The 18,493-nt window shown below is 45.5% G+C and overlaps 1 pseudogene; it reads left to right on the top strand.

Moving 5' to 3' along the window:
- Positions 1–2,935, top strand: LOC123141918 (subtilisin-like protease SBT1.4; annotated as a pseudogene).
- The last annotated feature ends 15,558 nt before the right edge of the window (positions 2,936–18,493 follow it).

The following is an 18,493-nucleotide window of genomic DNA, read 5'->3' as shown; positions in this document are numbered from 1 at the left end:
TCTCTTGCAGCAACGATGGAGCTCAGTCTCACACCACTCGCGGCTCTGTGCGTCCTGCTCGCCTTCGTCGTCGTAGCCGCTCCGGTGGCGGCAACGGAGGTAGAGGTGGAGATCAGGACGGCGGAGGTACAGTCTTCCTACATCGTGCACGTCGCGGCCGGGCACGCGCCACGGCTGCCGCGCCGTGGTCTGCTGACCACCCGGGCGTACGGCTCGTTCCTGCGCGAGCACATCCCCGTCGAGCTCTCCACCCCGGCGCCGAGGGTGCTCTACTCCTACTCGCACGCCGCCACCGGCTTCGCGGCGCGCCTCACGGGCCGCCAGGCCGCGCGCCTCGCGTCCTCGGTCTCCGTGCTCGCCGTCGTGCCCGACGTGATGCAGGAGCTGCACACCACCCTGACGCCGTCCTTCCTCGGCCTCTCGCCGTCCTCCGGGCTGCTCCCGGAGTCCAACGGCGCCAGCGACGTCGTCATCGGGGTCCTCGACACCGGCGTGTACCCGGAAGGCCGCGCGTCCTTCTCCGCCGACCCGTCGCTGCCGCCGTTGCCGCCCGGCAAGTTCCGCGGCGGGTGCGTCTCGGGACCATCGTTCAACGGCTCCGCGCTCTGCAACAACAAACTCGTCGGCGCCAAGTTCTTCCACAAGGGGCAGAAAGCTGCGCGCGGCAGTGCGTTCGGTGAGGACTCGGAGTCGCCGCTCGACACCAACGGCCATGGTACCCACACCTCCTCCACCGCCGGCGGCTCTGCTGTTGCCGACGCAGCCTTCTACGACTATGCCAGAGGAAAAGCCGTCGGCATGGCCCCGGGTGCGCGCATTGCCGTCTACAAAGTGTGCTGGAAAGGGTGCGCGAGCTCTGACATCCTCGCCGCGTTTGATGAAGCCATCGCGGACGGTGTCGACGTTATCTCTCTCTCCCTCGGCTCCAACGGCAAGGCCCCAGACTTTTACAGCGATACGACCGCCGTGGGCGCGTTCCGCGCCGTAAGCAAGGGCATCGTCGTCTCCGCTTCCGCGGGAAACTCGGGCCCCAGAGAGTCCACCGCTGTCAACGTCGCGCCATGGTTCTTGACGGTCGGCGCGTCCACCCTCAATCGCCAATTCCCGGCCGACGTCGTTCTCGGCAACGGCGAGACCTTCACGGGTACTTCTCTCTACGCGGGCGAGCCGCTGAGCGCGACCAAGAAACCATTGGTCCACGCAGGGGACGTGGGCTCGAAAATTTGCGAAGAAGGGAAGCTGAACTCCACCATGGTAGCCGGGAAGATCGTCTTCTGCGACCCCGGTGTGTACGCCCGGGCTGCGAAAGAACAAGCCGTAAAGCTCGCCGGTGGTGCCGGAGCAATTTTCGGTAGCCCCGAAGCATACGGCGAGCAGGCCATGACTAGCGCCTATGTCCACCCAGCCACGGCTGTCACATTTGCCGCTGCCGAGAAGATCAAGAAGTACATAAGCGCGCAGACATCGCCTACCGCGACGATTGTGTTCCATGGCACCGTGGTCGGCCCGACGCCTCCTTCCCCTAGAATGGCGTCCTTTTCGAGCCGCGGCCCCAACACCCGCGCAGTGGAGATCTTCAAGCCGGACGTGACCATGCCAGGCGTGGACATCCTCGCCGCTTGGACGGGGGCTAACTCACCCTCGGAGCTCGCCAGCGACACGAGGCGAGTGAAGTACAACATCATATCGGGCACGTCCATGTCATGCCCGCACGTGAGCGGCATCGCCGCGCTGCTCCGGCAGGCGAGACCGGAGTGGAGCCCCGCCATGATCAAGTCTGCCCTGATGACCACCGCGTACAACATGGACAACGCTGGCGCCGTCATCGGCGACATGTCCACCGGCAAAGCGTCCACGCCATTCGCACGAGGGGCCGGGCACGTCGACCCCAACCGCGCGGTCGACCCGGGATTGGTGTACGATGCCGGCACGGAGGACTACATCACCTTCCTGTGCGCGCTGGGCTACACGGACAAGCAGATCGCCGTATTCAGCTCGTCCACCAACTGCTCTACGCGCGCGGGCTCCTCCGTCGGCGACCACAACTATCCAGCATTCTCGGTGGTGTTCACCACGAACAAACTCGCTGTCGTCAGGCAGCGCCGCGTCGTGCGCAACGTCGGCGGCGATGCCAGGGCTACGTACAGGGCCAAGGTGACTGCCCCCGACGGCGTGCTCGTCACGGTGAGCCCCCGGACGCTGAGGTTCACCGCGACGCAGAAGACGCAAGAGTACGTGGTCACCTTTGCGCAACGAATCTTCGGGGGCGTCAAGGGGAATCACACGTTCGGGTCGATCGAGTGGAGCGACCGCAAGCACACGGTGACGAGCCCCATCGCCATCACCTGGCCAGCGAGCAAGGTTGCGGACATGTGAATGTGATCGGTGATCGGTGTGTGGGTGGGTACTACAGTAGTTTACCTCATTTGTTGTAAATTTCAGTTCGCGTGGGTGGACCAAGAGGCCTTGCTTTATTTAATTTCAAAGAAAGCCAAGTTCAAAAAGAAATATTCAAAGAAAGATTCGTGTATACAAGCCAATACACCTACCACACCGGTAAATAATCAACAGTTCAACACATAAAAGTTTAACTTAAAAAAAAACACATAAAAGTTATATTTTTGTCGCATAAAAGCGCCTTTTCCCTAGGAAAAAACATAGCCGACACAACCCAAATTCCTCGTCCGCTAATTCTGGCCCCTTTGCCTCCGACGGACGATTAGAGTGCAAGAAGGTGATCGAGACTTGGTTTAGTTCATTAGGTTTTGATGTTCTCATGGCTTTCATCAGAGCAGTGGAGGTGACGACGCAATGTCATAAATATCTCGGACCCAAAGCTGGTGGCGATGGGAGCACTATGGAGAAGCACGTGTCATGGTGGTGCTGGTTCCAGCGTAGCCACTGGGTGTGTTTTTTTTAGAAAAGGAGGATGACCCCGGCCTCTGCATCTGGGAGATGCATGCGGTTATTTTATTGATTATTCTCGAGGACCTTAGTACAACAATATGTCTAAATCCGTCATCTTGGCAACATCTACCGCTACTCCTATTCATATGATAAAGGGGGTGCAAGCTGGGCCAAATACCCACACCTCTCACCTAAGCCTAACATCTAAAGCCGGAGGCCCCGACCGAGCCACATACCGGGTCCGGGGCACAATCCGGTCCGACGCACTCACATGTGTCGTCGCCGCCATCTCCCACTGGTCCATGTTCAAAGCAGATTGATGTGCCAACCTTGGCAGGTTCCTCCGCCATCGACGCCACCATGACGCCAAACGCCGACCACCATCTAAGCTAGTCCATCTCCAAGCAGAAGGAGTGCTACCACAGGACGAAGACCGGCGACAACCCCAAAATGGGGTGAATGTAAATAACTATGTAATTGGTAGACTTTTATTCTTTTAATTCAATTGCAGTAGGAGGTGCTCCTACTGTTTCAGGTTCAAAAAAAAAAACGAAGACCGGCGGAGAATAGGTGAAACGCCGCACACATTGCCGCCGCCAAACACCTCACATGCACCGCAAAGTGCCCACCATTCTTCTGGAAACCCCAGGCGACGCCTTCAAGAAGGAGCGCGACGAGGGTACGACGCCGTCGCCCGTAAGGGGAACTAGAGCTTTCGCCCGAAGGAAGATCACAGTGAAATAAGGGAGAGGACCTCGACAAGGCCTCCAAGAAGGGGACCGACACCCAGCAAAGGCGCCGCCATTGTCGTGGCCTCCGCCAACGGCCAAGGTTTTCCCCCGGTCCCGCCCCCATCCCATCCACCCGGCGAAAGACCGGCCAGGGGAGCGCACGCAGCCGGAGAAGGCGTTGGACTTCATCGAAGCAGGCACGCCGGGTGACGGGGCACCCCGACCCACTGTAGTAGACGTCCACCGAGACCTCACCGCCCGCGCGGCCGAAGTCGCGGACCACCAGCACCCACGGCCGTCGCCCGCCGAAGAGGCAACGCCGTCCACACCGCCCGAGGCCGCCGCCCCGGCATCCACCCACCGCACACATCCCGTCAAAACATGAAGAACGACCCACACCGCCGCCACCAGGGAGCACCATACCACGAACACCCAAGCCGGGCAGGACGAGGCAAGGCCACGCCGGCCAGATCCGGGCGGATCCGGCGAACCCCGGCCCACCAGCCGCCAGATCGGAGTATGGCCCTGATCCTAGGGCCGAGGCGGCCGGATCTGACGGGCAGAGCCGCGTGTGGGCCGCGTGTGGGGATTAGTTTTCTGATATCCGATCTATCGAGTTGCGGGGAAGAGTCATTAACCTTAGTGGTTTTGCCTCAGTTCGCAGTGACATCGACGGTCTCATCGATAGGATCCTCCAAGTGTGTTGGCGGCGTATACATGGGATTACATCTCATCGTTCGAGCCTTCTTCTGTAGGTTGATGGTCTGTGCTTTGGATCGTTGTTGGCATCTCCTTCCAATGTCTCATGACTTCTTGAATACAGTTACAATGACTCATTGACTTTGCTGATACGGAGCAGAAGTGGCATAGAGCTAGCCTCAGTGTGCGCCGTCGGCTTGTTCAAGTCGAAGATGCGAGGAAATGTTCTTTGGTCCGTTTGTACTCTTCTTTTGCTACAGGTGTTCTTGTAAGTCTTGGACATGATTAATAGCATATGGTGGCTTCGTCCTTCTAGACTTCGCAATAAGGTACAATTGTCACAATTTGATTCAGAAAGACACCCAATAGAGTGTCTCATACAGAATATATGATATATATTAAGGAAAAACACATGCCAGCATAAAATAAGGACAATACCCGGGCATGTGCTCCTATGTACACAAGTAGACTGCCCGTGTATTGCCACGGGCCAACGAATAATTCTGTAAACAATGCTCAAGTTACCCTCCCCAAACGAAGACATTGCACGCAATGTTCAACCAAAACACAAATGCAAGTATCTTCTCTCTATTCCAACAAACGCCATGCACCCCATCTAGCCTCTCTTTTCTGTTGACTTCTCCCTAGCACTCTTTGTCCATACATCAACCATCCTCTCAATCTACTGCCCCTTATTCTTTATGTGGCTTCTATGTCATTGTTTTGTTGTCTCGCTCTACTATGTATGTTAAAAATATAGCATATACAAGGCACCTCACCTTAGTAGAAATAGTAAGAAAATGTGGTATATGAACATGAAAACATTCTTTCCACCACAAGTTCATTCACAAACTAGTAATGCTTTGTTTATCTCTGGGCTCTGCTTCCATCTCCACCTAAGATGCATATCTCCGTCACTTTATCTCACTAATACATTTTTTCCTACGGGCCATAAATATACATACAAGAATCACACTGCAAGGTTGCGTCATTGTCATTCCATCTCTTCTTTCACTTCGGCACTTTTGGTCATTGTCATTCCATCTCTTCTTTCACTTCGGCACTTTTGGTAGAACACCCGTGCATTGCCACGGGCCTTTTAAGTTTTCGGCCCTGAGAACAAGTTATGCATTTGTGCTCAAAATCAATGTATTCTCATGCTAGACCCTGTATTCTATTTCCCCTTGTCATTTCCAGGTTCAGACAAAACTCTTAACAAGAAAAGGTAGACATATCCATCTGTCGAACCAACATCACCTTGATTCAGAGGAGATCCATTGTCTCCTTAGGGACGAGTCATTTTTTTCTTCCCCGCCACAAGTGTGCTTCATTTCACTCATACTACCACTTCCGGTACTGTGTATCGACTTGCATAAACTTCAGTACTGAAATAGTAATATTCAGCTATCTTACCATACGACTTCAATAATCAGTAACAATTTCCAATCGAAGTTCCCAGTTCAAAAAGTAGAGTGGTCTACTTCATCATGCTCTCACCGGGTGGATTTCCTCTTCCATTATATAAACTTTATTTATCATGCACTCTTTCTGATGGATTTGGTTGCATAAGTCTAAAATAGCATCAGATTAAATCAAACAGCATTATACATAACAAGCTGCAGCTCTACAGAATCTGCTTACCTCTATAGGTGCATGATATCCCGGATGTCATACTGGCCACCCTTAGATGGGGCCACCTTGTCGTCGACCGCTCCCGCATCCCTCACCCTGTCAAATCCGGTCGCAGCATACTCGGAATTCAAGAATGCCCGTGCGGCGTTAGTGAAATAGGTTAGCACATTCTCGCCAAACGAAGCGCCTTCCAGCAGTCCCTGTGGTCATTACGAAGGATCGATGTCCCTGCCCCTATTCCACTTTCAATATGATGCATCCATATTCTGTTTATAATAATTCCTCGCAGGTTTCAGTTGCATAATCAACACTTTTATTATGCAAACCAATTAATGAACCAGAGAAGGACTTTTATTGTTACCTTTCGCTTTAAGTCATATATGTTTCAGCGGTGCTGTTTTTTCTTTAGGCAGCTTCCAAAACAAGTGATAATTTTTTTGGGGGCCTGCTTTGGAAATGGGTTGGGCCATCTGTTCGACGGGTTTTACATCCAACTATAGGAGTGTATTCACCATCTCCATTGGCATGAACGTAACTTATGAATCAGAAAAGATAGAAAACAAACTTTAATGTTAAAGATAAAACGAAGGAAAAAATAATCCAAGTAATTAGATTAGGAAAAATAAATACATTCGAGTTGTTTCAACAATTCAATAAGCACATCAGTAGGACATTATAATCATGGTCGCTTCATTTTCGATGCTATAGATACACATACAGGAAAATTTGCAACAATAAACAACAAGATGATTTTTAGCTCACCTTCTCGTTCCATGGTTGCTTTATCGTGAGATCATCGGAAGTGAAATTAGCCTACAAAAATGACATTACATGTTGAACACACGACAAAAACACAAGTTGAACGCATCGGCTTTTGAGATCCTTGGCGGATGCCATTAGGTTGAGAAATTTGATGTTATGAACAAGGCATGAAGTGAATTGTGTGTTGGCCAACATTTGCAGGAGTAAGCTGGCTCAAGGATGAGTTTTTGCCTTCAGTAAACAGGGACTTGTTCATGTAGAAGCTGTAGGACCAACATACTAAATTCCAAAAGTTACATACAGCTGATTTCTCTTTTTTTTCTCAGGATAACATTCTTCTAAAGATCCAAGAAAAGTACACAACTATCAACCATGATCAATGTATGATCTCACACAGTGCTTACCTAGGAAATGCAAAGGTCAGATAGCAAAGAAATAGAAATTCAGAGTCTTAGGCTGGTGTCATGAACTATTTTCACTTACATCAAGACATCAAACATATATGTACGTATATGTTCAATAAAAGGAGATTACCACCATCCATATTTTTCAATCATATTTATGGGTATCCAAGGTTTTATGTCTTGCTCATCAAGAATATATGCATGGATAAATAACTTGATAGGAGCAGCAGCAACAACCGAAGGACAGCTAAACACAAGCATTGCTTGTGCAATACAGTCAAAGTGTATGATTACCATTTAGGAAGGACATTGAGAACCCAGGTACCTGCCCATTTGCTGCCAAAATATAAGCATGGCACATACGAAAACTCAGGTGCCGAAATATGATGGTGTAACAGCTGACCAAATCTTGGTAATCTTAATACCTTCAGGAAAATGCCCACAGCTACATCAAAACAACCGTGTCAATATTTAAAATTTTCAATAACATTAGGTGAAAAGCCACCACAAATCCTGCAGGTAAAAATATGTTAATCCGTAGATCAAACACAAAGGCCTTTACATTGTTCTCCCTTAATTTCATAATGGCTTCCTTAATGGATCCTGGAATAGGATAATCAAGTAGTGTGATCATCAGAGCTTAACATCTAAAAAATGATAAATGTATAATAAAGAAAGTAAGACCGAGCAAGAGCCAATTCAAACCTGCAGCATTTCGGAACCTTGTTAGTTTGATGTATTTGGTCTTTGAGCCATCCTCTGAACCTAGAATCTGACACATCATTGACCTCATCGGGTTTAAAGTATATCTTTCTCTCCTGGCATATACTTTGTATTAAATTAAGATGAATGAGCATCAACCACTCTCCAGTCTCAAGTAAAAGAATGGAACATTTCTTCTGAAGGAACTACAAAAGAGTGGTGTGCAGGAGCTTACTTCAAAACAGCATATCTGGTATAATCTCCACTGAGAATAGCCATCTATTGATTTTCCTCGAGGACCCCTAGCAAGAATCAGTGCATGATTGTTGGCCACTAAGAAATTAGGTACGCAACATTCAAGTACAGACCGAAAAGTATCAAAACACCTAGCAGAAGACATGCAACCTTGAACCGTGATAAAGGAATACCCTTTCACTAAGACTGCATTTAACGGACTAAAATTATTGGTAATAGCTAGGTCTTACCATGAGCGATCTGCTGTCAAATGTTTTGCGCTCTTATGTTATCAGTTGCAAAGATAAAACGTCTCTTGACGGCCATTCCTACAAAACCAACCAGATGACATTATAGAGAGACCCGCAAGTGATGCTCCAATGGGTAGCCAATGGATAAACTTACACCTGCGAGGGCACCTTGCGTGCTAGCTAGACTTACTTCAGAAAAGGTAATGGTTTCAAGAATCGAGTGAATGGATCGTCCAAGGCCGAGAGCATTCTTTTTGCTGCGGCATCTGAAATAAAATGTGGCACAAGAAAATTTGATAAGATGGCATAAGAACTGTAAAAACACGACATCTCTCAGTTCTGTACGGATTGATGCTTTATACTATATCTAAGTGGTTCATTATGTTTCTAACAGAATTTCAGATTCAACCAAAGCAAATACAAGACATATAACTGCATTTGATCCAATTATCAAACTCAGTCGTATTTTCTAAAATATGAAGACTTGCAAAAGTGCGAGCCGTTGAGGCAGCTGAAAAAATCGTTATAGGAAAATTTCAGTGAGTTTTTGTATGAATCACTGTGATTCTACCTACCTTTCTATTAGTAATGTAATTTCCACGATCCGTTGAACTCACACCTCATGTACACATTAGGTCGAGGAACGTGTAGAAACGAAATCCCACAACAACAATACAATCATGTGCCTTTTTAATTCCTACAACAACTATCCGATTTGCAAGAGAATAGTTTCTCCTCAACACACAACACCTGCATAATAAGAGAAACATATTTATCAATCTCGAAGTCGATGACCTGAAGCAAATTAGTGGCAGCAGTGTCAATGAGCTTCGTTCAAGGAATATATTTCTATATACTTGAAGAAAAAAAATAGATATATTCAGCATAAGGAGTTTACCTATCACCTTATTAATTCCTCAACTTCTTTGGCGCTAAATGCACATGTTTTAGCCAACAAGTGTTGTGAGGTGAATGTGTTTAGATCAACAAGTTTTAGTGCCATAGACAACCGCTAATGGCCAACAGTCTGGTGCAAAAATAACTCAACAAAATTTCCAGATCATACTTTTATATAGAAATTACTAAGTGGGCTATTACTATGTACTACAGTGTATTGTAGAAAAATGTTCAGACCATTTTACCTTTAAGGCTGATGTAATCTGCTGTACACTCTGATAGTTTTGAATATAGTTCAGGTAAGCGTAAGCCCACCGTAGTTCTCTATCAAAAAAAAAAAGTGAATTAGCAATGGAATCTTATAAAAACTGTAAAGTAAAACACACAGCACTGAAGAAATCAATCTTTAAGAAAAGATAGTACCTTAGTCAACACAACTATCACTGAAAAGTAGTTCCCAAGTATAAGTGATGGCCAAACCCCATTTATTTCCAACGGGCCATCGTATTGACAAGTAGCGGAAATATAAATCAAGTCGCTGCCGACTCTGTATGGAGAAAATATCAGATATAGCCTGCACATATGGATTTGGAGTGCCCATATTAAGTGCAGGTGCCATTTTCTGAAGGACACTTTGCAGAATAGAAGATTTCAATACTATGGGAATATTGTATTGCATAACTGACCATTTAATTATTCGGAAGTCCATAATTCTAGAAGCACAACATATCAACATTTTGTATGCGGATTTGACATGTATAGTCTTCACAACCTTGCCGCAGTGTCGATTCCACTCGTATAAATTCATCTATAGTTTCCGCGCAGGTCCCAGCCGTGGTGGACGGACGCCGGATTTATATTTCCGTGCAGGTCCCAGCCGTGTCAACCAGGAGGTCTTGTGTTCGATTGCCGCCGCCTTTCCGCACCCGTATAATCTGTCAAAGGTCCATATTGTACCGAAGCGGGACTCTTTTTAAATCCGATTGGCACATATGCAAATAGAATAAACGTTGGAAGATCCAACAAATCTAATCCAACTAAGAGAAAGTACAACAATAGCATGCCTTTCAAGTAACAGTTAGCTTACAAATATCATGTTCATGGGTTAAACTGAGGAACCTCATAGGCTCAGAAGCAACTAAAAGGCTGTAAGATTTTGTTACCTTCGGTAAAATTGACAGGGGACCAAGGAGAAAGGATATCCAGTTAACAACAGAGCAGCGAGCTATTAACATAACACAAATAACCAAGAATAATTCAAACAATGTCTACTTCTCTAGTAATATTGATACAATTCTTCTTGCAGCGAGCATGCCATCTATCTCAACAGCTACATTCTTACCCTTGACAAATTTAAACTGGACAGATGTTTGGGAGTTAGGCACCAAACTCCAGTTGTGAATACAGTACCGGACTGAGATCTTGTAGGCTAAGAGCTTTGAGTTTTCCGCATCTACTGGAAGTTGTCTCCTGAAGTTCATAAATAGAAAAGGAGTTTCAATAAAAGTTCTAAACTTCAAGATCTTAATTTTTTTATTATTTTCATGTGGAAAAAAATACTAAAGCTCTGGTTTGCTGTTTAGTTAAGAGTAGCCTTAGTACTGATGGTATCTGTGGGAGTACTTGTTGATTTGCGCAAGCCAAGTAGCTAGCTACCTTAAGAAAACATCTACGGTGACATTTCTTGTCTCTGTACACATTGGCAAGAAACGATGCCTTTCGGTTATCGGAGTGAAGCACTATGGACAGAAAAACTTCAATGTGCAACAAACAATGATCATTTTCCAATTCATAAATGTCTAAACTTGATCGGCCATGCCTTCAGATGCAGTTCAGTTTAGTTACGCTACATTCATATGAAGACCATGGCCATCAAATGCTGCCTGGCATCACCTCGTACCATCCATCTGCTATGGCTATTTCATGTTGTTGAGTTAAGCACTAACATCACTATAAAAAAAGACACATCCGTGACATTTTGGGCCGAACAAAAAAAATTTTGTCATACTTATGACACTTCTATGACGATAATTGTGACAAAACCCGGTATCATCATAGATGTGGTGGGCTCCTACTTCTATGACAAAAAATCATGACAGAAAATGGGCTTTTCGTCCTGGGCGGGCCGGAGACACAGCTGCATGACATTCTTTGGGCCGTCCATGACGAAAAAAACCGTGGTAGAAGCGAGGGCGAGGAAAATATCGGGGTGTTCCCGGTTACGGTGGGTGGTCGGGGCCGAGCGATGCGCGTTTCTCTCGTACACGCACGCGCGTGGGTGCGAGGCGTTGGGCTCTAACTGAACCCGAGCGAGGCGTTGGGCTCTAACTGAAACCGAGCGATTGCACTGCAGGCTACGCGTTACTGAATCCAAGCGATCGATCGATGGCGGTTAACTGAACCCGATCGAGCGATTCCTTCGCTACTGCTGCTAACTGAAGCCGATCGATGCTGCCTCTGGATGAACAGTGAGCGTTGCTGGGGGGTTTGGATGAACAGTTCCCGGTGGGGGTGGATGAACAGGACCCCGTGGTGTTGCCTCTGGATGAACAGGACCCCGATCGATCGAGCCGGTTGGGGCTGGATGAACAGGACCCCGTGGAGGGATGGATGAACAGTAGACGGTGGAGGGGTGGATGAACAGTAGCCCGTGGAGAGGGCTGATTGAACAATAGCAGGTGGAGTAGCGCGCGGTGGAGGCTAGATGAACAGGAGCCCATGGATGAACAGTCGCAGGTGGATGCTGGAGGAGGTCGACGGTGGATGAACAGTATCCCGTGGAGTCTGGAGGGGTCGACGGTGGAGATGAACAGTATCCCGTGGAGTCCTGTTTTGCGTTACGCCACACCCCTCCCGATGAACAGGACCCCGTTTCGACCATAGCGCTCCAACACAAGTCTGTTTCCTCCGTTTTGCGGTACGCCACACCCCTCCCGATCAACAGGACCCCCGTTTCGACCGTAGGAGGTTCCTTTTCTCCGTTTTGCGGTACGCCAGACCCCTCCCGATGAACAGGATCCCGTTTCGACCGTGGCCAGTCGAACACAAGGCCGTTTTCTCCGTTCTGCGGTATGCCAGGCCTCGTTTCCATCGGCTGTTCCGTCCAAGCCCTCCCGATGAACACGACGACGCATTCCATTTCGACCCAGCCGGTTGGCTCCCCATGAACACGACGACGACGCTGTTTCTCCGTTCCAACCCAGTCATGTACACGAGCCCTGGCCGTACGTACGCGCGAGTAGGCGTTCGAGACCCCGCCCGTATGTACGTATGTGGCCATATTTACTTTCTTGCACCCTGGCCGCTGTACGTACGTGTACATGCTACGTGCGCGCCTCTACTATGACATGTGCACGCCTCTACATCGACCAGTATGTACGTACACGTTCGCGACCAGAATGACAACGCTACATACGCTTCGACCAGGTGGGTCCCGACTGTCAGGCACTTCCTTGCGTGCGAAGATGTAGCTGGTGGGTCCCAGCAGTCAGGGGGGCGAATCGTTTTTTTTGCCTGAACGCACTTCCTTGTGTGCGAAGATGTAGCTGGTGGGTCCCAGCAGTCAGGGGGAAATGTTTTTTTCACGAAATACGATGGCCCGTCCGGTGGGTCCCCGCTGTCAGGTGGAGGAATAATTATTTTTGCGCGTAATAAGGAGGCACTTCCTTGCTGCGGCTGTGGACCCAGCTGTCAGCCTCTCCATGTACAGTCCACGTCCGATGGAAGCCGTTCCTTGACCACGTCGACCACGCCGCGCCGAGAGCACCAGGGTGGTGGACGACGGCGAGGCCTAGGAAGGGTACGACGCGGAGCCGGGGAAGACGCGGCAGTGGATGCCCACGCATAGAGGAGTATGAGGGTTCACTGGTTCGCTGCGGTGTGAGGCTGCCGTCGCCGCAGAATAACAAGAGGTGTGGGTGAGTAGAGGGATGACTGCTACCTCTTGAGCACTGCGTTGGTTTTTCCTTGAAGAGGAAAGGGTGATGCAGTAAAGTAGCGTAACTATTTCTCTCAGTTTTTGAGAACCAATGTATCAATCCAGTAGGAGACCACGCTCAAGTCCCTCGCACCTACACAAACAAATAAAAACCTCGCAACCAACGCAATAAAAGGGTTGTCAATCCCTTCACGGTCACTTACGAAAGTGAGATCTGATAGATATGATAAGATAATATTTTTGGTATTTTTATGATAGAGATTAAAAGTAAAGATTGCAAAATAAACGGTGCCAGAAATAACTTGTTGTAGAGAGATTAATATGATGGAAAATAGACCCGGGGGCCATAGGTTTCACTAGTGGCTTCTCTCAAGAGCATAAGTATTACGGTGGGTGAACAAATTACTGTTGAGCAATTGATAGAATTGAGCATAGTTATGAGAATATCTAGGTATGATCATGTATATAGGCATCACGTCCGCGACAAGTAGACCGACTCCTGCCTGCATCTACTACTATTACTCCACACATCGACCGCTATCCAGCATGCATCTAGAGTATTAAGTTCAAAAGAACAGGTAACACTTTAAGTAAGATGACATGATGTAGAGGGACAAACTCATGCAATATGATATAAACCCCAGCTTGTTATCCTTGATGGCAACAATACAATACGTGCCTTGCTGCCCCTGCTGTCACTGGGAAAGGACACCATAAGATTGAACCCAAAGCTAAGCACTTCTCCCATTGCAAGAAAGATCAATCTAGTAGGCCAAACCAAACTGATAATTTGAAGAGACTTGCAAAGATAACCAATCATACATAAAAGAATTCAGAGGAGATTCAAATATTGGTCATAGATAAACTTGATCATAAACCCAAAATTCATCGGTCTCAACAAACACACCGCAAAAGAAGATTACATCGAATAGATCTCCACGAGAATCGTGGAGAACTCTGTATTGAGATCCAAAAAGAGAGAAGAAGCCATCTAGCTAATAACTATGGACCCGAAGGTCTGAGGTAAACTACTCACACATCATCCGAGAGGCTATGGTGTTGATGTAGAAGCCCTCCGTGATCAATGCCCCCTCCGGCAGGATGCCGGAAAAGGCCCCAAGATGGGATCTCACGGGTACAGAAGGTTGCGGCGGTGGAATTAGGTTTTCGTTGATGCTTCTGTTGGTTTGGGGGTACGTAGGTATATATAGGAGGAAGAAGTACGTCGGTGGAGCAACGTGGGCCCCACGAGGGTGGAGGGCGCGCCCCCCTACCTCGTGCCTTCCTGATTGATGTCTTGACGTAGGGTCCAAGTCCTCTGGATCACGTTTGTTCCGAAAATCACGTTCCCGAAGGTTTCATTCCGTTTGGACTCCGTTTGATATTCTTTTTCTGCGAAACTCTGAAATAGGCAAAAAACAACAATTTGGGTTGGGCCTCCGGTTAATAGGTTAGTCCCAAAAATAATATAGAAGTGTATAAGAAATCCCATTAATCATCCAAAACAGAATATAATATAGCATGAAGCAATCAAAAATTATAGATACATTGGAGACGTATCAAGCATCCCCAAGCTTAATTCTTGCTCGTCCTCGAGTAGGTAAATGATAAAAACAGAATTTTTGATGCGGAATGCTACTTGGCATATTTTTTATGTAACCCTCTTAATTGTGGTATGAATATTTAGATCCGAAAGATTCAAGATAAAAGTTTAATATTGACATAAAAGCAATAATACTTCAAGCATACTAACTAAGCAATTATGTCTTCTCAAAATAACATGGCCAAAGAAAGTTCATCCCTACAAAATCATATAGTTTAGTCATGCTCCATTTTCGTCACACAAGAATGCTCTCATCATGCACAACCCCGATGACAAGCCAAGCAATTGTTTCATACTTGAGTAATCTCAAACTTTTTCAACCTTCACGCAATACATGAGCGTGAGCCATGGATATAGCACTATGGGTGGAATAGAATATAATGATGGGGGTTATGTGGAGAAGACAAAAATGAGAAAGTCTCACATCAACGCGGCTAATCAACGGGCTATGGAGATGCCCATCGATTGATGTTAATGCAAGGAGTAGGGATTGCCATGCAACGGATGCACTAGAGCTATAAATGCATGAAAGCTCAACAAAAGAAACTAAGTGGGTGTGCATCCAACTTGCTTGCTCACGAAGACCTAGGGCATTTGAGGAAGCCCATTGTTGGAATATACAAGCCAAGTTCTATAATAAAAAATTCCCACTAGTATATGAAAGTGACAAAACAAGAGACTCTCTATCATGAAAATCATGGTGCTACTTTGAAGCACAAGTGCGGAAAAAAGGATAGTGGCATTGTCCCTTTTTATTTTCTTTTTTTTGGGCCTTCTTTTTTTTTTGGCCTTTCTCTTTTTTTTGGGACAATGCTCTATGAATGATGATCATCACACTTCTATTTATTTACAACTCAATGATTACAACTCGATACTAGAACAAAGTATGACTCTATATGAATGCCTCCGGCGGTATACCGGGATAACAATGAATCAAGAGTGACATGTATGAAAAATTATAAACGGTGGCTTTGCCACAAATATGATGTCAACTACATGATCATGCAAAGCAATATGACAATGATGAATGTGTCATGATAAACGGAACGGTGGGAAGTTGCATGGCAATATATCTCGGAATGGCTATGGAAATGCCATAATAGGTAGGTATGGTGGCTGTTTTTAGGAAGATATAAGGAGGTTTATATGTGAAAGAGTGTATCATATCACGGGGTTTGGATGCACCGGCGAAGTTTGCACCAACTCTCAATGTGAGAAAGGGCAATGCACAGTACCGAAGAGGCTAGCAATGATGGAAGGGTAAGAGTGCGTATAATCCATGGACTCAACATTAGTCATAAAGAACTCACATACTTATTGCAAAAATGTACAAGTCATAAAAAACCAAGCACTACGCGCATGCTCCTAGGGGGATAGATTGGTAGGAAAAGACCATCGCTCGTCCCCGACCGCCACTCATAAGAAAGACAATCAAAGAACACCTCATGTTTCAAATTTGTTACATAACGTTTACCATACGTGCATGCTACGGGACTTGCAAACTTCAACACAAGTATTTCTCAATTTCACAACTAATCAACTAGCACAACTTTAATATTACTACCTCCATATCTCAAAACAATCATCAATCATCAAACTTCTCTTAGTATTCAGCACACTCATAAGAAAGTTTTTTTACTAGTCTTGAATACCTAGCATATTAGGATTAATTTCCCAATTTAAGCAAATTACCATGCTGTTTAAGAATCTCAAAATAATATAAGTGAAGCATGAGAGAATAATAGTTTCTATAAAACAAAACCACCACCGTGCTCTAAAAGATATAAGTGAAGCACTCGAGCAAAAACTATATAGCTCAAAAGGAATAAGTGAAGCACATAGAGTATTCTAATAAATTCCGAATCATGTGTGTCTCTCTCAAAAGGTGTGTACAGAAAAGATGATTGTGGTAAACTAAAAAACAAAGACTCAAATCATACAAGACGCTCCAAGCAAAACACATATCATGTGGTGAATAAAAATATAGCTCCAAGTAAAGTTACCGATGGAAGTAGACGAAAGAGGGGATGCCTTCCGGGGCATCCCCAAGCTTTGGTTTTTTGGTGTCCTTAGATTATCTTGGGGTGCCATGGGCATCCCCAAGCTTAGGCTCTTGCCACTCCTTGTTCCATAATCCATCAAATCTTTTACCCAAAACTTGAAAACTTCACAACACAAAACTTAACAGAAAATCTCGTGAGCTCCGTTAGCGAAAGAAAACAAAAGACCACTTCAAGGTACTGTAATGAACTCATCTTTATTTATATTGGTGTTAAACCTACTGTATTCCAACTTCTCTATGGTTTATAAACTATTTTACTAGCCATAGATTCATCAAAATAAGCAAACAACACACGAAAAACAGAATCTGTCAAAAAACAGAATAGTCTACGCAAACTTCTGGAACTCAAAAAATTCAGCCAAAATAGGACAACCTAGACAATTTGTTTATTGATCAGAAGCAATTGGAATCAATATTTTATCACGTTCTGGTGATTTTTAACAATTGTTTTCGTGAACAGAAAGTTTCTGGAATTTTCAGCAAGATCAAATAACTATCATCCAAGAAGATCCTATAGGTTTAACTTGGCACAAACACTAACTAAAACATAAAAACAAATCTAACCAGAGGCTAGATCAAAGATTTATTCCTAAACAGAAGCAAAAAGCAAAAAACTAAAAATAAAATTGGGTTGCCTCCCAACAAGCGCTATCGTTTAACGCCCCTAGCTAGGCATAAAGCAAGGATAGATCTAGGTATTGCCATCTTTGGTAGGCAATCCATAAGTGGCTCTCATAATAGATTCATAAGGTAATTTTATTTTCTTTCGAGGAAAGTGTTACATGCCTTTCTTTAACGGAAATTGGAATCTAATATTCCCGTCCTTCATATCAATAATTGCACCAATCGTTCTAAGGAAAGGTCTACCAAGAATAATAGGACATGAAGGATTGCAATCTATGTCAAGAACAATAAAATCTACGGGCATATAGTTCCTATTTTCAACAATAAGAACATCATTAATTTTTCCCATAGGTTTCTTAATAGTGGAATCCGCAAGGTGCAAGTTTAAAGAACAATCATCAAAATAACGGAAACCTAGCAAATCACATAAAGTTTTTGGAATCGTGGAAACACTAGCACCCAAATCACACAAAGCATAGCATTCATGATCTTTAATTTTAATTTTAATAGTAAGTTCCCACTCATCATAAAGTTTTCTAGGAATAGAAACTTCCAACTCAAGTTTTTCTTCATAAGATTGCATCAAAGCATCAACGATATGTTTAGTAAAAGTTTTATTTTGACTATAAGCATGAGGAAAATTCAGCACGGATTGCAACAAGGAAATACAGTCTATCAAAGAGCAATTATCATAATTAAATTCCTTGAAATCCAAAATAGTGGGTTCATTAATATCTAGAGTTTTGATCTCTTCAATCTTACTTTTACCAATTTTTGCATCAAGATCTAACAACTCTGAATTTTTGGAACGCCTTCTAGGTAAAGGTGGCTCATATTCAGTTCCATCATTATCAAGATTCATATTAGAAAACAAAGATTTAATAGGGGATACATCAATAACTTTTAGATCTTCATCTTTATTTTCATAGAAACTAGAAGAACACGCTTTCACAAAGCAATCTTTCTTAGCACGCATCCTAGTGGTTCTTTCTTTGCACTCATCAATGGAAATTCTCATGGCTTTGAGAGACTCATTGATATCATGCTT

The sequence above is a fragment of the Triticum aestivum genome, chromosome 6D, assembly GCF_018294505.1.
Source record: "Triticum aestivum cultivar Chinese Spring chromosome 6D, IWGSC CS RefSeq v2.1, whole genome shotgun sequence".
Taxonomy (NCBI): Eukaryota; Viridiplantae; Streptophyta; class Magnoliopsida; order Poales; family Poaceae; genus Triticum; species Triticum aestivum.
This window is presented reverse-complemented; position numbering and strand designations above follow the sequence as displayed.